The sequence below is a fragment of the Lathyrus oleraceus genome, chromosome 1 (genome assembly GCF_024323335.1).
Source record: "Lathyrus oleraceus cultivar Zhongwan6 chromosome 1, CAAS_Psat_ZW6_1.0, whole genome shotgun sequence".
Classification (NCBI taxonomy): Eukaryota; Viridiplantae; Streptophyta; class Magnoliopsida; order Fabales; family Fabaceae; genus Lathyrus; species Lathyrus oleraceus.
The window spans coordinates 302364837-302386936 of NC_066579.1; the positions used below are offsets into that span (position 1 = coordinate 302364837).

Sequence of the window (22100 nt, forward strand, 5' to 3'; positions counted from 1 at the left end):
TCATTTTCCACCAATTTGTCCATTTGTCCTTTTATCCTGCAAATTTCAGAACAACAACTTAACATATTTATAAGAAACAAACACAAGACATTGGAGTCAAAAGGAAAAAGCAAATGCAGGATATCATAATTTCATAATTAATAGAGTTTTATACCAATTGATCAAAACAAACTCTCATGTTTCAAAAAGTAGCCAATTTCATATCTAACTTTGTTACTAAGCAACAAATAAGTTCACTGTAAATCCTAGAGGGGGGGCACTAAAAAAAAGAAGGGGGAGAACCATTCTTTACTCATTGCTTTTGTCTAAGGAGTTCGGACTCCCTCCTGTAAGAAAAGAAGAACTGTATTCATTTATATGCAAAACTTGCTATTCACCAACAGTCAGGTATTATCATTGTTCATTCTTTCTTATGTATACTTTTTTTACTTTTCATTGGTGTTAAGAGAGGGCGCTTTCCAAGCACCCTCATGGTTGTTTTCCTGGACATAGTAGCACTTGGATATGCAACACAGCCGTTCTCCTTTTATCTCATTGAGTCTCTTAAAAACCACCCACTCTACACACACCTTCATAGCCACCAAACAACATTTTTACACCAGAAATACCCAAGCTTTACAATATCATAGGTAACCATCAGCCATGACTACTATTGACATTAAACTCTCACATATTGTAACCCTCAAACCTGCATGAACTCCACCGCTCCTTTACATTTTTTTCCGACCATAACACGCCTTAACCACCTTGCGTCTTGTCGACCACGTTAACAGTCATCCACAACTTCGCACCGCCGAGACAACCCCTTCAATAATAATCACACGTCTCTGTTCTAAACCGCCATCAAAATCCAATGACTCACACTACCCGGCAACAACGTGTCACCCTCATCATTTTCTTTAAACCAACCGCAAGCCGCTCATCCAAGCTTAACTCACCACGCGACCAAACTCTTCACGCCGCATTGAGCAAACCTGAAAACCCAAATCACAAAAACAGTACATCAGTTGCAACCCTGAAAATCCAGGTCACCGAAACCCAGTACGTCACTAGCAAACCTGAGAAACTGTAAGACCCCAATTTTGGCCCTAAGATCCCTCATGGCCCATATCATCTCATATCATTGTCTCAAGGATCACTACATGCCCTAGCTTTCCTCCTAGTGGGTGGTTTGCCTTGTGAGTTGATTTTCTTGATCACCAAGCATGTCTTGCATTTGTACATCTTTGCTTTCATATGTTTATCATTCAAAAAGTACAAAAATATTGTCAGTCTAACCTTGTTGCTTGCAGTTGAAGCAATCATCAGAAATTAGGTCAAAGATGGTCAACAGTCAGTCAAAGCAATGGATGATGGCCATTCTTGTGGAATTTGGGCATCATGATCATTAATCAAGAGTTCATATGTCTTGAGACATCATTTGAAGTCAAGTTCTCAAGGAATTAGGGTTTGGAAATCATCAGAAGAGCTTCAGTCATCCAAAACCCTAGAAAAGTCAAACTTGGTCAACTGAGGATTTAATCAGAGATTTGATGGATGGAATTGATTTGAAGGAGTTCATTCATGCTTGTATAAGCCTCATCTATCATGTCCAACCTCATCATGGAAGAAAATCAAGCCAATCAGAAATTTTCCCAAAATAGAAAGTGGACCTGTAATTTCAACTGCCAAAAATGGAAACTTCTTGATCTTAAACTTACATCATGATACAAGCTTCAAATGAATTTTTGCCCAACATGAAAGTTGAAGATCTTGTTCTCCAATTTTCAAAAAGTCCAAGAACTCTCAAATCCCATGTGTGGTTGTCAAGATATGATCAAATCATTTTCACCAACTTTTGAACTTCAGAAGGGCATATCTCTCAAACCATAAGGCCAAATTTGGTGGGGTTTTTTCCTACAAACCACATTTTTCCTCCTCTTTCCAAAAATATAAATTTCATTCATCAAAACCCTACCAATCAAAATGGCATTTTTGGACCTATTTCATTAAAAAACCAAGTTTGACCAACCATTGACTTTTTGATTCTTTGACTTTTTCTCAATTTGGCCAATTGGGAAATGTGTTAAATCATATTTGTGATTTGCTCCAAGCCCTAAATCATCATCATACCACCATTTTACCATCATTTTGGCCTAAAATGCAAAGTTGGCAAATTGTACAATTGACTTCATTAAGCAAAACAAGTACAGCAATGCATAAGCAAATCATAAAACAGCAATTGGATGGTCTGTTTGCAACATTTCCAAGCCCAATTCGTGACCAGCTTTGCACCTCCATTGTTCACTTGTACACAATTAGCAAAAATGCAAATACCACATTTTAAGCTAAGCAAGATTAGCATTCCCAAAACCAACTCTAAACAGACCATATAAAGTCTTTTTTCTGCATTTTCAACCCTAGAGACATTGCAGCAGCCATCACAAAAACACTCTTACTCGCATCTTGCATTTTGGGCCAAAACAGGATTTCTGCACAAACCATTCAAAGAACTCAAGGAACCTTTGCTTCCTCCATCATCTAAACCTCATTTGAGAGTCCTTTGAGCCTTTGATTCACAGCTGGAACCCCATCCTCGAGCTCTGTTTTCTTCAAACCCTTCCAATGGCAGATTGAGATTTGGACCTACTCAAGCTTTGTTGAGCTAAGAGGCTTCAAGCATCATCATCATAAACCTGGACCTGCACCTGTTCGAGCTTATAACCACCAAAATACCACTGTTTGACAACTTGCTTCAAAAACAAGTACTTTAGTTGCCTAAGTTCTTTGAACTTGCTTGCTTGCTTTAGCATTTGCTTTTGAGGTATAAATACTTCTTCTTCATGTAGTCTGGAGACCCGGTCTGTTATTTGACCGGGCAAACTGTCTGAAGTCCTCCTTAAGAGGCAATGCCTGTGTGTGTTTAAATTTGTCCTAAGCAGGAAAAGTCCTTCAAGTAAGGCAATTGGTGGAAGGTAGGGATAAACAATCTATCCCCCACTATTCAGTGTGTCCTCTCTTTGCTCCCATTACATGGTTGAAGCATTGAGATAAAAACCCAAGATCTAATCGAGTCAATAAAGGGGAAAGAGTTCCATCTTTCTGAACTCCCCCACTTTCTATTATTTGATGCTCTCTCTGATCTGAGATAGAAGCAATGAGGCACACCCCTCATCTCCTTTTCATCTGCTTCACCTTAGCCTCTCAATGGCAAGGTTAAGAGCGACCTTCACCTATTACAGTGGACTTTCACAGTCAAACCCTCTTGTGTGAGCCCTCCAATTGTTTGGCTATAGAGTGTGCTGTTTGATATTCATTGCTTGATTGATTGTTTCATATGCACTTGTTTGCTTGTATGTTATGCATTTATCATCATCATCAATTGCCATTAGTGCATGATCATATCATTTGTCTGTGTGACTTTTGTTATTGTTGTTTACCCATTGAGGACAATTGTAAGTCCATTGCTTTGGCATTTGCTCCTGTGATATGGAAGGATAGAGTGTAAGACCTCATTGGTCACTCATATCTTCTGTTTCATCTGTTTGTATGTGAGGATACAGTTATAAGTCCCTGTAGGTTGGCATCTGTTGTCCTGTGATCATAATTTGATCCGTTTTGATTGTATGTGAGGTTGCAGTTATAAGTCCCTGTAAGTTGGCATCTGCTTTCCTGTGATCATAGTTTGTTTTATCTGTTTATGTGAGGATGCAATAGTAAGTCCCTGTAAGTTGGCATTTGCTTTTCCTGTGATCATATGTTGCTTTTGTTCTTGTATGTGAGGATCCATTGTAAGTCCCTGTAATGTGGCATTGGATTTCCTATGAGCATATCTGTGGAGTTAACCTAAGTCCAGACAGATTGGCAGTTGACTTTCATATCTCATTTCTTGTTTTCTTCTGTGGAGATTAGTGTAAGTCCATTGAGTGGCATCTGATATCCTGTTTTGTTTTAGGAGACTGGTGTAAATCCATCTATTGGTATTCGGTATCCGCTTTTATTTCTTTTCCTGTGGAGATTAGTGTAAGACCATTGAGTGGCTTCTGATATCCCTTTCTGTTTTAGGAGATTGGTATAAGACCAGTGATTGGCATCCGATATCCGCATTTCTTTTGCTTTGCTTGTTTGTTATTATTCATTGCTATTCCAAAGGACACACTTGAATCATCTCCTATATGATTTCAAGAGGTGAACCTTCTAAGAAGTTTTACTTTCCATCTTCATCCATTCATCCCCATTATGTCTTAGAACCTTTTCACACTCTTAATTTTCAAACTTGACCTAAGTGTTGTGCAAACATCTTCATGTTTTCTAACTAAAAACCTGGACCTCAAGTCCTTGACTTCTTTCAAACCCCATTTCATAATACTTCTTTGAATTAACTTTAATTATACTTTGACTCCATTTTCATAATCATAATCAGTAAATTCACTCATTCACTTGTTTTGGCTTTGTCCATTATTAATGTTTTCATACATGAGCTATAGGTTTGATTTATCTTAGTGGTTGATGTTAATCTCACCTTCTGTCTTTAGTGATTGAATTGTAAGTCTTCCTTGCCTATTATAGGGTTAACCCCTCTCTGGCAAGTTGAAGCTGTTCTCACATGGTGGACGTTGTTGTTTGTATAAGGTTGAGTTTTCTCCCGTGGATAACGTAAGACCTAGGGTTTGTGTTTAAAATTGAACCCAACCCACTTTTGGAAATCTTTTAGCCGAACTACGGCGTTTTGATCCTTACCTTTGATGGAAGGTACGTAGGCAACGGGTTCATCCGTTCAAACCCAATAAAAATGTATATTCTTTTCTCACCATCCCAATCATGTTTGCACAACATTAATGTCAATAACAAATAATTTTTACAACAAGTGTGAAAAAGGGTTCCCTAGGAGTACCTAGGACGTGATGGGTGCCTAACACCTTCCCATTGCGTAATTTACCCCTTACCCAGAATCTCTGATCTTTTTATTAGTTTTCTACGCGTAAAACTTCTTAGGCTTTTGTTCGCTTTTTAGCCAGTCCTTTGGATAAATAAAAGTGCGGTGGCGACTCTAATTCAATGTATGCTTAGCTTATGATTTAATCAATAGATCATATGGCGACGAATACACCGTCACAGAAACCAAATCGCCCAGTACGTCACTAGCAAACCTGAGAAACCAAATCGCATCCAGGGATAAAAACAAATCCACCGGTAGCCAACTTCCTTCGAAATCGCTAAGAGTCACGCCGTACCGGTCAACCTCGCGTACGAGCCTTCTTCTAAAACTCTCTAAATCGCGCGATATCGTACCTTCGTCGCCGTCACAACCTTCCAAACGGTAGTGCGCCACTGTCGTCGCCGCCACATCCTTCCGAAAGCGAACGGTAACGCGTCGCTGTCATCGCCTTCCTCGAATTGGTTACGAGCCACACGTCGGAACCTATGCCCTAGCCTCCACCACTATAAATCTCCTTTCGTCGTCGTCGTCAGTATAAGCAGAGTGAGAAGAGTGTATCTGGGTGTGAGAGAAAAGCTTTAAGTCTCTAACGTTCACCCCATCTGCCTTGGATGTACTTTTTTTATCTTAATAACTTTGCCACGTGTCGCATGACCGTTGGCTTCTTTTTAAAATTTAAAGTAAGAAGGGATAAGACCAGGATTACAGCAGGAATGGTCTTATCTTTCGTAGAACTTTCTTTCATTTATTTTATTATTATTGTTATTATTATTATTGTACTATTATTTAATGTATGATTTAATTAGAATTAAGTGAATACTTTTAGATTGGGCTTGTGAACTTTGGGCCATGCTGACTTGCTGAATCTTACACCTCACATTCACCCATGCACCCTTATTTGTTCTATTTGCTTTACTATTATCTCTTCATTTAATTATTTTAATTTAATTGTTAATCAGTTACTTAGATTTTTAAATGTTTACTTTTTAGATTTAATTAATGGTTGACTTTCTGATATTGGGTTTTATTCGATTAGTCGACCTTTGTGTGTTAGTTGGTTTAATTAGGTTTATTTCTATCTATGTTCATATCCTCACACGTGTAAATAAAATCACACTGCTCTCAAATCATTTCTCTATGAATCAAACCTCGATTAAACATCGATTTATTTTCTTAACTCAAACGTAATATTAAAACCATTTTCATAAGTAAGTTGGAAGAAAAAGATTCGTAGTCCCGAATGCTAGGTCCAAGTTGTAAGAGCTTGTGAGCCATAAGTGTTCGTCTTCCCCCCAAAATATTTGTAAATATTTAAACCATTTTCTTAATAAAATCTGAAGAAAAAGATTACTCTGGATGAGATATCCAGTCGTAATCCCGAATATTAGGCACAAGTTGTAAGAGCTTGCAAGCCATAAGTGTTAGTCTTCCCCCCAAAACACTCGTAAATATTCGAACCATTTCCTTAAGCAAATTATGAAGAAAAAGATTATCCTGGATAGAATATCCAGTTATAATCCTGAATATTAGGCTCAAGTTGTAAGAGCTTGCAAGCCATAAATATTCATCTTCTCTTCCCCACACTCCATTATTCAAATCATTTTCTTAACAAAGTTGGAAGAAAAAGATTACCTGGATGGAATATCCAGTCGTAATCCCGAATATTAGGCTCAAGCTGTAAGAGTTTGCAAGCCATGAATAGTCGTCTTCTCTTCAAAACACTTCATATTTAAATCATTTTCTTAATAATAGTGGAAAGAAAAAGACTACTTGGGTGGAATACCCAGACGTAGTCCCGAGTATTAGACCCAAGCTGTAAGAGCTTGCAAGTCACAAGTACTCGTATTTCAAACTCCAAAATACTTAATTCCTATCTTAACCTCTTTTAATAAAGATGGAAACGGAACATGGTGTATATTATGCACTCCTGAGATTAAGATTCGAGGTGGATGCCTCGCCTATCTTGACTCTCGCCGTCATTGTCGTTGCGGTTTCTTCAAACCCCTTTTCAATCAAATTCAAAATACTTAATCTTTATTAAACACTTTTTCCAGTAAGATAGAAATGGAACATGGTGGATACCACGCACTCCTGAAACTAGGATTCGAGATGGATATCTCGCTCATCCAAGTTCTCGCCATTACTCAAAATACATCCAACCAATCAAACTCTTTTTTTCGCCGTCGTGCGGTTGATCAAAAACATTTTCATAAATGAGAGACATATTGTCTTAAGGTGATGCAAAACAATGTTTCGGCCACGATTGTTGAGTCGAGATAAGTGACATTTTTCCGAATGTTGATTTGTAAATCCATTCGATGTGTGGTATACGTCCGCTCCTCATCTGTTTTGGGTAAAACAATATTTTCGTCGATTAATACAATGTAGCTTTCACTAAAATCGACCAACAAACAAACATTTTCTACCCAGAACTACGTAAGCCTTGATTTCTCTGTTGAGATACGTAGGAGCAGGATTTGTAAATCTTGTCAGGCCCACTAATAAAAAACTTAGGTTTAGTCCTTCGTCAAAAATCCAAAAACTTTTCCTCTCTTCCTTTCTTTATTTCCCACCTAATAACTTAAAGCCTAACATTTTAAACTAACACTAACGCACACAACTAACCTAATGGTTCCCGTTGAGTACAACGGACGTGAAGGGTGTTAATACCTTCCCCTTGCATAATCGACTCCCGAACCCTGATTTGATTGCGACGACCAATAATCATTGTCGTTATTTCTTGGGTTTTATCGATATTTCCCCTTTCCTTTTTAGGAATAAATAAAGTTCGGTGGCGACTTTGTTCAGTCCATCATTGCAAGTGTGCGATTGCACATCGCTTAGTCGTGTTCTCATTTTCTCGAGGTGCGACAAATACTATTTCATTTAGGAACAAAAAGGAGATGGTTTTGAGTTTTTAACTCCTCTTCTCGATTATTTGAACACGAATTCTTTTACTCGGTTGATCGAATAATCGTCATTTCTAATCCACTTAAGAACAAATAAATCAAATCCTTTTATAATAAGAAATGAAAAGGGAGATGACTTTGAGTCTTCAATTTTTCTCCTCGAGTATTTGAATACAAGTTCTCTTACTTGGTTAGTCAAATAATTGTCTTTCCTTTACAAATTTCCAAACCCCGATTAAATCAAAACACTTTCATAATAATGAAATGAAAAAGGAGATGACTTTGAGTCTTCAACTTCTCTCCCCAATTGGTTGAATACGAGCTCTCTTACTCGGTCAGTCGAACAATTGTCATTTTTCCACAAACATACAACTTAATCAAATCATTTTCTTAACAAATTACACGAAAAAGGAGATGGTTTTGAGCTTTCAACTCCTCTTCTCAAATGCTTGGATGTGAGTTGTCTTACTCAACCATTCAAGTACTTGTCGTTTATTCTAAAATACGTCAAGCATATACAACCTTATTTTTTTAAAATACTCAGATGAAATAGAAAGCGGTCTAGAGTCTTCTATTCTTCCCGATTATTAGGATACGAGTTTTCTTACTCGATTATCTGAGTATTCATCATCCATTCAAAACACTTTAATTATTATCAAATCCTTTCTATAATTAAGGATGAGAAAGAAAGTGGTCTAGAGTCTTCTATTCCCTTTCCCGACTGTTAGGATATGATTTGTCTTACTCAACTATCCAAGTAATCGTCATCCAACCAAAAAACATATCAACCAATCAAAAACATCCAACATATTAATCCAACTTGTCACCCTCGTGTGATCAAAACTTTTTCAGAAAGAACACTATTTAATCCTTTTTAATGTGCATAACAAACCAATGCTTAAGCCTCCGTCGAGAGTAGACAAGCCAACGTTTAGCCTTTAGAACACGATCTAAACAGTTGTTCGGTAAAAGACACCAACCAACCGTAGTTTCCCGAACTACGAATGCTCTGATTTCCTTATTTAAGGATACGTAGGCAGGAGATTGTTGTATCTTCGCGAGCACACTAATAAAAAAAAACCTCCCCTTTCTCCTTTCTGAGATTCTCATCCATTTCTATTTTCAATATTTTATAACCCAAAGATAACAAACAAACATAAATTAACACTCGAAACACAAATTAGAACTAAAAGGTTCCCGTTGAGTACAACGGACGCAAGGGGTGCTAATACCTTCCTCTTGCGTAATCCACTCCTGAACCCAAATATGGTTGCGACGACCATTATTTTATTGTTCAAAGGTTTTATCGATATTTTCCTATTCCTTCGTTGGGATAAATAAAGTTCGGTGGCGACTCTGTTCGAACATAATTATTTTTCCGTGTCCATCGCGAGGAATCGCATTTTTCGAGATGCGACAGATGGCGACTCTACTGGGGACATATTTATTTTTCCGCATCCATCGCGAGGAATCGTATTTTTCGAGATGCGACAGATGGCGACTCTACTGGGGAATAACTCCAAGCGAAAGAGAGTGTAGCCTAATTTAGTTCAGTTGATGTATTGTGTGTTAATTTTGTTTATTTGTTTGTTATTTTTTCTGTTATTATTATGATGTCATAATTATTGTATTGTGATTTATTGACTATGTCTTATTTGGGGCTCTCTGTCAGTGGTGCTTGGTGAGATGGGCTCTCTACCCGAGTCTAAGAAAAACCATAAGATTTGTTTGTTTTCAAGTCACCTATGAACTTGTTGTTAGAATCTCTGTAAAACCTCTAGAATTGTCAGGTCATGCATGAACCTATGGATATACTTTCTTTGAATTTTCCAGTGTCGTCAGGTCATGCATGAACCTGTTGATAAAACTCCCTTTGATTTTTTCTAGTATTATCAGGTCATGTATGAACCTATGGGTGAAACTTTCTTTAAATATCCAAATGTTGAGGTCACATATGAACTTATTGATTAAAACTTCCTTGATTTTCTAATATTCTCAGGTCATGTCTAAACCTATTGTTGAAACGCTTTGAATTTTCCAATGCTGTTAGGTCATGTATGAGCCTGTTGATGGAACTTTCTTTGTATGTTTTCCACTATTGTCAGGTCATGTTTGAACCTATTTATGGAACCTTTTGATATCCTCCAACATTGTCAAGTCATGTTTGAACCTGTTAATTGAACACTATTTGAATATTCAAGTGTTGTTAGATCACGTTTGAACCTGTTGTTGAAAATTCTTTGAATTTTCCGGTGTTATCAGGTTATGTACGAACCTGTTGTTAAAATCTCTTTGCATATTCCCCAATTGTCTTTCCTCCAGCAGGATTGTTATCTCCAACAAGTTTTCACCTTTATTTTTGTTTCCTGTGGGCCACCGTTACAACATGTCTCCATCATTCCCCATAGATCTTTGTTTCATTTTGTATCCATCATAAAACATCCTGTTACGATTTATCTTATGTCTGATCATATCCCTAGCAAAACAAATAAAAAAGAGTCATTCATTCATGCATTCATCTCATCTCATATCATATCATTTGCATTTCAGGATCAAAATTTGGGTCTTCTTAGTATTTAATTATCTCCCACTATGATCATATGAAGAGTGTCCTGCTTCATATCTCTAGTTGAAGATACTTAAATAGGGGCAACTGTCATACCCCAATTTTGACCCTGAATCAAGGATTACGTACATTCATCATAGCTATTGCATCTCTACATAACATACCATGCATTCCATACCACATAGTGCCTAGAATATCAGTCGAAATAATTTTTTCGGATCTACAGGCAAACCGGTTGAATTAATCGACGAATGTGCATCAAATCAGTGGACGGAAAATTTTAAAATCAAGCTTTCAGACATCAGCTTTATTAATCTACGTTTCAGATAGTTTAATCTAGTATGCTCGATTTATTTTTCGGCTAATTTTTTGGCCACTTTTTGATCAGCTCGAGCCTGTTTAACCGATTAAAATTTATTTCAAAATTAAAAGAAACGTTGTATTTTTCCAATAAGTTTATTTTGCACTGATCATTTTGGTGCATTCATTTTAATTTTTTGAGCACTTTTGCGCCCAACCTTTATTTATTTTGAGACATTTTATTTTTATCTCTTTGTCAAAATGTCCAAAATAAATAAATAGATTTTTCTATGCTTTTGTTTCAAATTTATTTTGATTATATAAACTAGTATAATTGTATTGTATTTAATTTGTTTATAACTCATTTTCACACTAAAAAAAATCAAAAGGATATTTTGAGATTTTTTATCATAAGAACCCTAATATATATTAACTAAACATTGCAGGAGGAGAAACGGGATCCAAACAGCGCCTTCCTAATAAATTCTCTCTCTCGTTTTCAATTTCAATAAAAAAGGGGGGTTGGCACTTGCAGAAAAAAGAAGAAGATCTTTTTCACTTTCTACTAACAGTAAAGCAAAAGGCCTTGCATCTCTTAACCATTCTCTCCATTTCATATCAATTTCAAATTAAATGGTTCAGTAGAAATGTGATTGATTCATGACACAAATATAGAAACCTCATATCACATTATCTCTCTTATAAATAAATCACACTCACCACCAAACTCTAAATACACCAACAATAACACAAACTCCATCTGAAATAACCTCTGTCATCGCACTTTGCGGCAGCACCTCCGACACCACCATGAACAACCTTATGTAACTCCTCGATTCCAGCCGGTAGCTTCTTTATCTGTGTTATGAATTTTTTTGTTATTACAATTTTGGTTTTGCTTTATGAGATATAGTGGAGAGAGTTGATTTAATTTGATATATCTTTAAAAAATAAAAACTCAGAGAGAATAGAGTGAGAGAGGATGTTTGTTTCTTTGAATTTTCATGTGAAGTGAGATAGCTTATTTATTGCTAAGTAAATGCATTCATGAAGATTGAGGGAGGACCTTGTCTTGTTTCATGAAAATGGAGAAGAGATATTACTAACATTCCACTGCCTGCATTTTTTCATTTGTTTTCGTTCACCTTTTTGTTTTATTAAATGTGCCACATGTCCTTATTCGATTGAATAATTTTGATTTTTTTTCTATTTTTGTTGAAACTTACTTTTCTAATTTTTAGGTACTTTATATATAGGTACTTTTGAATATCGTTTGGACGCATAAATATTTTGCTCGGTTTCTTATAGAGTGATTCTTACATGAATCCACTTAAGTTAGCTTAGAGCTAAATTCAGTTGCTTTTGATTTCAGTTGGTTTTCGATCTAGTGACTTACTCTTGGGCTTTCATATAATGAGATTTTAAGCAATATCAACCTAATTTCTTTAATTTCAAACTTTCATATATTGATCATTTTAATTTAATTTCAAACCATTTTCTTAATTAAAATGTGAAGAAAAAGATTACCCTGGATGGAATATCCAGTCGTAATCCCGAATATTAGGCCCAAGTTGTAAGAGCTTGTAAGCCACATGTATTCATCTTCTCTTCAAAATACTCCAATATTCAAATCATTTTCATAAAAAATTGGAATAAAAATATTACCTGGACGAAATATTCAGTTGTAACCCTGAATGCTAGGCCCAAGTTGTAAGAGCTTGCAAGCCATAAGTACTCGTCTACCCTCTAAAACACTTATAAGTATTCAAACCATTTTCATAAGTAAGTTGGAAGAAAAAGATTACCTGGATGAAATATCCAGTCGTAATCCCGAATATTAGGCCCAAGTTGTAAGAGCTTGTAAGCCCTATGTATTCGTCTTCTCTTCAAAATATTTGTAAATATTCAAATGTATTTTTCTCAATAAAGTCTGAAGAAAAATATTACCCTTGATGGAATATCCAATCGTAATCCCGAATATTAGGCTCAAGTCGTAAGAGCCTGTAAGCCTTATGTATTCGTCTTCTCTTTAAAATATTTGTAAATATTCAAACGTCTTTTCTCAATAAAATTGAAAGAAAAAGATTACCTGGGTGAAAGGTCCAGACGTAGTCCCGAGTATTAGACACAAGTCGTAAGAGCTTGCAAGTCATAAATACTCGTCTTTCAAGCCCAAAAATACATCCAACCAATTAAACTCTTTTCTTCGCTTCCGTGCGATTGATCAAAAAAACCTTTTCAAAACGAAAGAAATCTTGTCTTAAGGTGATGTAAAGCAATGCTTCGTCCATAATTGTTGAGTTGAGATAAGTGACGTCTTTCTGAATGTTGATTTGTAAATCCATTCGATGTGTGGTATACGTCCGCTCCTCATCTGTTTTGGGTAAAACAATGTTTTTCGTCGATTAATACAATATAGCTTTCGCTAAAATCGACCAACACACAAACATTTTCTACCCAGAACTACGTAAGCCTTGAGTTCTCTATTGCACCCGGAGATACGTAGGAGCAGGATTTGTAAACTTGTCAGGCCCATTAATAAAAAACATAGGTTTAGTCCCCTTCGTTGCAAAATCCAAAAACATTCTTCTCTCTTCTATTCTTTCTTTCCCACCTAATAACTCGAGAAGCCTAACATTTCTAAGCTAACAATAACGCGCACAATTAACATAATGGTTCCTGTTGAGTACAACGGATCTGAGGGGTGCTAATACCTTCCCCTTGCATAATCGACTCCCGAACCCTGATTTGGTTGCGAAGACCATAATCATTGTCGTTCTTTCTTGGGTTTTATCGATATTTCCCCTTTCTTTTTTAGGAATAAATAAATTTCGGTGGTGACTCTGTTCAGTCCATCATTGCGAGCGTGCGATTGCGCTTCACTAAGTCGTGTTCTCATTTTTTGAGGCGCGACAGATGTGGATTTGGAAATCTCCTCAACATAGTCTCGTACTCGGTGGACTACAAATTTATTCTTGCTTTGTTGGAGAGATGAAGACCCGAGACCCACACATTTCACCTTCCTTTCGATGAGTGTACCGTTACACTTGAGGACATATACATGTTGTTGGGTCTACGTATAGATGGTAAGGTCGTGAATGGTAGAGTTAACCAAGACAACTCTATCTGCAATGAATTATTGGGTGTCCCTTTGTGTGACGACCAAACCGAGGGAGAATCATCCGGTCAAGCTAGGGGACAATGTATAAATTTAAAATATCTTAAACAATATTATGCGAGTATAATATTGTCCAAAGAATCAACCGAGTACGAAAAAATAATTAAAGTTTGATGTTATATTATGATTTCATTTTGTAATTTTTTATTTCCAGAAAGTACTGGTATTACAATAAATATTATGTATTTACCGTTGTTACGCAACATTAATAAGGTAAACACATATAGTTGGGGTTCAGTTATGTTGGCCCATCTATATAGTGCAATGTGCAAAAATGCATAAAAAACACTTGTACTTTTTATTCATGTGCGTGTTTGCTACAAGCATGAGGTTGATCAAGAATGCCGTCACTCGCCCCGGTAAACGAGAAGCCATTCATATTCCCGTTTGCAACAAAGTAAGTTTAAAACTTTACCATATAATTAATTAGACTTTATATTACTATTAATTGTACATAATATTTACCAATTGTTTATGATTTAGGTGGTCAGTTAGAGGGATGAACTATAATAGGTGTCAAAAACACATTATAGTAGTCTATCGCAATCTATTGGATCACATTGGACCATACGATGTAATACTTCTACACAAATCTATTTTAATTTAAACATACTTATCAAATTATTTATCATTTAATCGTGTCGTATTGTTGTACAGTTTATCTGGAGGCCATATTTGGGTCTTGATCATCAGGTTAACCATGATGATGCTGCAGTTTGGACAACAAAGACACCAATTATCCGGTTCATTACTGTGGAGATGCACTAGAGTGACAGAGTAAAACTGCAGTTCGACATGTAGCAACAGATTCCAGAACCTCCGACGTGTTGGGAGATTGACATAAAAAAAAGAATCGATGCCCAATGAGATTATTCCAATTGGAGAGACTTCGCAAAAGAGATATGTCGTCATTGGAGGAATCAACGGCAACACATCTTAAACGAATCAGTCATACATGGTGCAAGACCAACTCAACATTATATGACATGGTTTAGATCGGTAACAACACAACAATTTGTGTCTGAGCCACGATATTTGATTAATCCACGCCAACTAGCTTCGTCATTATACACCCAACAACAAGTCCCCGTCCAACACCAATGCCAAACAACCCAAACCCAACAACCAACCTCACACCATCAACCTACCACATACACCTAACAACCAAACACCCAACTTCGCAACCCATTCATGCCACCCACCCAACAACCAAACACCCAACCTCGCAATCCATTCATGCCACCCACCCAACCACAACCATACACATCAACCATAAACGTCTATAGCCCAGATGATTCATATGGGTCACTTCATCGTAGCCCCCTACCAATGACCATCCAAACATCCCATCATCAAAACACCCAACCATTGTTTAACTATAGTACACCCCAGGAACCATTGCTTCGTTTTCAAAACGATTCAATGTCCCAATTCGGGCAACTATACCGTCCACAATTCACCCAACCGCATCGACTCAATTACGACAACATGGGCGCCGAATTGCATTACGGAAGCGCTGTTGGCTAGAGCCCCCTAGCTATTGGGAACAAATGATGACACATCTATCAAATACCGCTGGAACTTCCGCCGAACCTTCGCACCAGCCATCATTGGATCATGTTAGCACACAAAGACCCCAAACACCTAAGGAAAATTATGGGAGACCTCGAAGACAAACTAATGCACCAGGATGTGGAACAAGGAGACGTTTCGATCGGGCTGGTCATTAAATTTTTGTCAATCCCATGTAACTTTTATTATATCATGAATAAACTTTTTTTTAACATTATATTTCATTATTTATTAAAAATAAAATAAAATTAAAAAAAATACAAAGGTGTATACGTCAGATGAATTGACGCATACACCAAAGGCCAAACATAGGCGCCAACATTAAATACTTCCAAAGCATGCGCCAGTGACGCTGGCGCCTCCTCCTGTTACAAAATGGATGCGCTAATTCATTTGACGCATCTGTTTTAAAAGATTATTATTTTAATTTATTTTTTTAAATGAATTTTTTTGAATTTTTTTGAAAAAAATGGTTATTTTAAAAAAAAATCCAAATGTTCCGAACCACTTCAATAACAAATGCCACTATGTTAATTTTGCTTATTTTCTTTGTCTGCAAACTGAGTATAGATATTCAAGTGTTCTATAGATCATAGGTTATTCTTTCATTCCAACACAGCACACAATTTGTTCAGTGTGCCAAGCGACAAGACAACAATGTCGTTTTTAAGGTATGTTGCTTGTGTTTCCTTTCCCAATTCTAGATCATACTCTCACTGTCTCCAACATTTCAATGATGATGCTGTTGATGCTATTTCCTTGTTCAATCGATTGCTCCAAACGAAACCCACCCCACCCGCCATTGAATTTGGCAAGATTTTAGGTTCTCTTGTCAAAGCCAAACATTATCCCACTGTTGTTTCCCTTTCTCAACAGATGGAATTGAGTAGAGTTACTCCTGATTTTGTAACTCACAGCATCCTCATCAATTCTCTCTCTCAATTAGGTCATATTACTTTTGCTTTTTCTGTTTTGGGGAAGATTCTCAAGAGGGGTTATCTCCCAGATGCTATAACCTTGAATGCATTCATCAAGGGTCTCTGTCTCAAAGGTGAACTTCATAAAGCATTGCAATTTCATGACAAGGTGGTAGCTCACGGATTTCATGTCGACCATGTTAGCTATGGGGCATTGATCAATGGTTTATGTAAACTTGGAGAAACAACTGCAGCACTACAGTTGCTCAGACGAGTTGATGGAAAGTTGGTTCAACCTAATGTGGTAATGTACACTACGATTATTGACAGCATGTGCAAAGATAAACTTGTTAACAATGCATGTGATTTATATTCTGAAATGGTTGTTAAGAGAATTTCTCCTAATGTTTTCACTTACAATGCTTTAATTAATGGCTTTTGCATTGTTGGTAGATTGAAAGAAGCAATTTATTTGTTTAATAAAATGACATTGGAAAAAATCTACCCGGATGTGTGTACTTTTAATATATTGGTTGATGCTTTTTGTAAGGAAGGAAAGGTGAAAGAAGCACAAAATGTGTTAGCTATGATGATTAAAAAAGACATTAAACCTAATGTTGTTACGTATAACTCTTTAATGAATGGATATTGTCATGCAAATGAAGTGAGCAAGGCCAATGATATATTCAACATTATGTCCAAAAGGGGAGTGATTGCTAATGTTTGGTGCTACAGTACCATGATCTCTTCAAAGAAATGCATTGCAGAAAAATCATTCCCAATACGGTAACTTACAGTTCCCTTATTGATGGTTTGTGCAAATCGAGGAAAATCTCACATGCTTGGGAGATTGTCGACGAGATGCATGATAGAGGTCAACCCCCGGATATAATTACTTATAATTCTTTATTAGATGCTTTGTGCAAAAATCATGATGTTGATAAGGCAATTGCTTTATTTAAAGAATTTAAAGACAAAGGTATTAAACCAAGTGTGCGCACATACACTATTCTTATCAATGGATTGTGTAAAGGTGGAAGACTAAAGGACGCGCAAAAGGTTTTTGAAGAACTTTTGGTCAAGGGTTACAATCTTGATGTCTATATATACACTGTTATGATCCAAGGATTTTGTAACAATGGCTTGTTTGATGAAGCGTTGACTATGCTGTCAAAAATGATAGACAATGGTTGCAGTCCGGATGCTCGTACTTATGAAATCATTATTCTTTCCCTATTTGAAAATGATGAAAATGATAAAGCTGAGAAACTTCTTCTTGAAATGATTATGAGAGGTCTACTATGAGACTAATAATAGGTAAGATGCATTTCTATTTCTAAATTATCATTTTGAATTTATGTTTCAACATTATTTCATCTTTTCATTATTGTAGTTGCTTCAGCTAATGGGATAAAGATACATATTTTTATTGTTTGTGTGCTTAACAAAATGATAGATTGGAGAGTCCAATTTGAGGGAGATTGGTAGAGTTTATATTGTTGTCTTAGAAGTGTTGGGCTGTGTTTGTACTAACCGTATTACACCTCTAGCCAAGACCTTTAGCAATAGAAAACATCTTGATGCTTTATATTTATTTCAGTGAATCAATACTTATCGAGACCAAGAGGATGAATTTATTAGTCTTGTGGAACACATACACCAATGTATGGAAGCCATAAAATATAGATACAAGTTTGCTTACGTAGGCCTTCATTCGAGGCGTCTGGTTTTGAGCTGTTGCTCTAATCTTCTGAATGTCATTGCTATACTGCAATCACAATAGGTCCATGGATACAATGTCTGAGAAGTAGAATATCGTGTGTTCTGATTTCAGTGTTAGGTTTGGAAGCCAGAGTCTCTTTGCCTTTGATTTTGAGCTGTCTCTATTGTCTTTTTAATGTCATTGCTGTTCTGAAATTACAAGTTCCATCAATACAGTGCCCTTTGAATTAATTAGCACTACAAATGGGCTGTTTATTTCTATTTTGAATCTTAACAAATGCAAATAAAGATTTAGGACACGAGAAACATTTTGGCAGAAAAACTGTAGTAAGGTACTGCTAATTACTATTAGAACACCGGAATTGCATTATAGATTTAGGGAGTTCTATATATGATGATACACATTATGACAAACTAAACTTTAAAATACTTGACAATTTATAAGTAGATTTTGGATCCACATATTTAGTAGCAAAAATGAGAATATCGCTCTGTTTACTGCAATTGAGTAATGCACAACTCAAATTACTTCGTTCCTATTTGTGATTGTGTGTTACATGGTTGGACTATCAACCATGTAACAAATACAATCTTTTGCATCTGCATGATGTATACTGTTTTGAACCTTGCCTCTAAGGAAGGTGGAAGAGAGATAATAAAAGAACATGAATTATCTATGAAGGCTAACATACATTCATCACAGCTTTGGACACTAAATAAGTTAATATACTATAATTTCGTTTCCTGAACAAGGTTTATTACATGACAGCAGAGCGAACCAAATCAGCACAAGCTGATAAACATTTTCTAGGATTGCTCTAATTGGTTGAGGAAGTGCATCAAAACTTGTTACTTACTGTGATGATATACATTGCCGGTATGTCATCTTACTTACACTTCTTGAATATGATTTGGTGAAATCATATTCTAATAAAAATTTCATGAATGGTTCTAATATTGTAAGCTGTCACTGAGAGCCATAATTTAGAGGGATATCAGGGGAAACTTATGGTTCTTATGAGTTAGATATTGACAAAGGTAGACCATATTTGTTTATGATTTTTCGATATGTATGAATGTCCAATACTTGTTTAGCCCATCATATTAAGAATGCATAAGTTCTACACTTTTCATATACAAAATCAGTTTTTATGCATTAGACATTATTCTCTATAAAAGTTTGAGAGTAGAGAGAGTGTTAGAAAAGAGGAGAAAATTAAAGATTCTGAAATGTTTTATCCTCAATCTGATAAATTGTGCACCGGTCATATTTTATAGATGGTAGGTTGAGCTATCACTAGCCAAACTAATTTAGCAAGAGATTTTTAACTGCGATAACATAAATAACAAACTAACAGTTAGCTATGTCTTTGATAGGTTGAGCTATCACCTCATGTTTGATGGATACCGGTGTTGTGCTGCGTGTTTGAACCTCTACTTGACCAATCAAGGACACTTTGAGCACTGTTTTGTTCCGATGACTTTAGTAGGCAATAACAATTGAAAAAAGTGTTTGATTACTGTAAGTTTAAGGAGTGCCTTAGAGGGGGTGAATGAGGCACTTAGACGATTTTCCGGATTTTTTACGGTTTATTAATTTTTACTTTCTTGAGATGCTTATGTGATGAAAAGCGGTAAAGTGCGGAAAGTAAAGAACACCACGATGTATAGTGGTTCTCCTCACAGATCGAGAGTACTCCACTCCCCTTTCAACACGAAAGAGAATTCACTATAATGTTAGATTACTAGACAAGACACCTTAAGGCCTTTCTATCTAATTCTAACACACTAAGAACAATCCTCTTGGATTTACAATGTTTAAAGTCCAATCGAGACTCAAATTCTCACAAAAGGACCTCTTGCATCCACACACCGGATAGCAAGGATAAAACCTTACAAACTTATTCCTAATAATCCTAAAAATAAGTTGTAATCAAGAGATACAATTCTGAATTTTTGTAGAAGATGAAATAGTTGAAAATTTGAAGTATATCAATTTATCAATTGATTTTCTCCTTTGTAACACTTAATTCTCACAATAATTATACAAGTGTTCTTTGTATGGAATGAAACTATGATGCTTAAAAAGAAGGTTTATGCAAGGTTTCACTCTTAAGAAAATTTGGAAGAACACTTAAAAAATGTTTGAAAGAATATGAGTAATTGATTTGAAATTTTTGCAAGGAGGTTAATTTAAAATCTGAAAAAATGATGTATATATGTTGTCTAAACACCTCCTCAAATGGATGCAATTACCCAAAGGATGCCATTGTTCATGGTAAAGAAAATAGAAAAGCTTCCATGAAAAGATGCACTGATTTTTGCCTCTGGTTCAGTGGTAATCGATTACCTTAATATGGATAATCGGTTACTTGCCTCCAACGTGCAAAAATATTTGAATTTATCACAAAGTAATCGATTACCTTAAAATGGATAATCGATTACTTCATCCCAGATTTGAAAAGTAGCTTAAAAAATGAAGTGTTATGATTTCTTTGATGCATAAAATTACTTCCAATGATTATGGCATGAATGAGACATGTTTTGAACACTTGTATAATCATCTAGAAGTCAAGTGTTATACCTATTCATTTGAAATACGAATCTTCATGAGTTTCATCGAGACTTGATCATTTAGTTGAAAACTTTCTTCATGAACTTGAATCTTGATCAATCCTTTTTGTTAATCAATCTTAGACTTGTAGAGAAGTTTGTCGTCATCAAAACATTTGAGAAGTCATGTCTTTACAGTTACTTCACACTCAACCTTTCACCTGCCTCGCAGCAAATATAATGTACAACATAGCGCATATGACATGGAAATGGAGGATGAATGATATGATATTGCACTGTATCTGGTGACCCTTTCCTGATCTTGAGGAACCTATTGGCCACCACTTCAACCTTTCCCTAAGTTTTATCTTCCATGAATACAGATGGAATGCTTTTACTATGTCATATTTTGTTGTGATTATTGCACCACTGCTTTTACTATCATAATATCTCTTGACATTATGTTTGAAATATATTAAGAAAATTATTAAAAAATTGTTCATTTTAAAATCTTTTGAAAATATGGTGTTGTAGAACATGTGTGTGAAATATATTAAGAAAATTATCAAAAACATTTATAGGATTGAACCAAACTGTGCAAGTTAATTCGTATCTGAATTGAACTATTATTGATTCACTTAACTGATTATGAATTCCAAACCGAACGGTTAGTAAGTATTATTTTCAAACCTACCTGATATCAACTTCCTATCTAAGATAGTTACATGCCCCCGTTATGCCTTAAATGCCCTTCTTTCATTTTCAAACCTAGCTGATATCATCAGTTCACTATGTTGTATTCATTTGTGGGTGTGACGAAGAGGATTCCATTGGAAACTTGCTTATAACTATGCATGGAAACTCTGGCAACCTTACATCTGCTTGAAGGATATTTGATAGAATAATAGGAAAGAGTGTTCTATCATGGACGTCGATGATTGCAGGATATGCTGGTTCAGGCCATCCAGAGGAATCGTTGAGTCTTTTTAGAAGGATGATAGGGATGGAAACTAAATCAAATGGAGCAACCCTAGCAACTATTTTATCAGCTTGTGCTGATTTGGGATCACTCAACATTGGACAAGAGATCGAACAATACATTTTTGAACACCGATTTCATTTGTACTTGAGTTGATTTATATTAAAGAATATATTACTTTAAGAATCACCACGTGTGAGTATATATTAGTTCATTTACTTTGCGAAAATTGCTTCAGACACGCTATTTTCCTATCTATCCACTGATCCACAACACAAATCATTAAATTCATGCTCTTAGTCTCCACAAGTACCTCCATCAGCATGCTATTGGTATTAGTACTATTTACACACTTGATATTCTTATTTCTAATCTAACAATTTCAGAAGATCTTTTGTTTGTCTGCACGCTATTAAGTCTAAATTAAATCTAATTCTGTTAAGAGAACGAGTTATAATACAAGGTGTACAGGTCAAGGAATTAAGA

The 22100-nt window shown here is 35.9% G+C and overlaps 1 long non-coding RNA gene and 1 pseudogene across 1 annotated transcript; one reads left to right on the forward strand and one right to left on the reverse strand.

The window, feature by feature from the left end:
* Window positions 1–127: 127 nt before the first annotated feature.
* LOC127131812 (uncharacterized) lies at window positions 128–5555 on the reverse strand. The gene is made up of 2 exons (XR_007806521.1): window positions 5130–5555; window positions 128–1058 (listed from the first exon to the last, which is right to left on the reverse strand). It is a non-coding gene; the product is annotated as an uncharacterized LOC127131812 (long non-coding RNA).
* Window positions 5556–15955: 10400 nt separating this feature from the next.
* On the forward strand, window positions 15956–21324 carry LOC127131795 (putative pentatricopeptide repeat-containing protein At1g12700, mitochondrial; annotated as a pseudogene).
* Window positions 21325–22100: the final 776 nt, after the last annotated feature.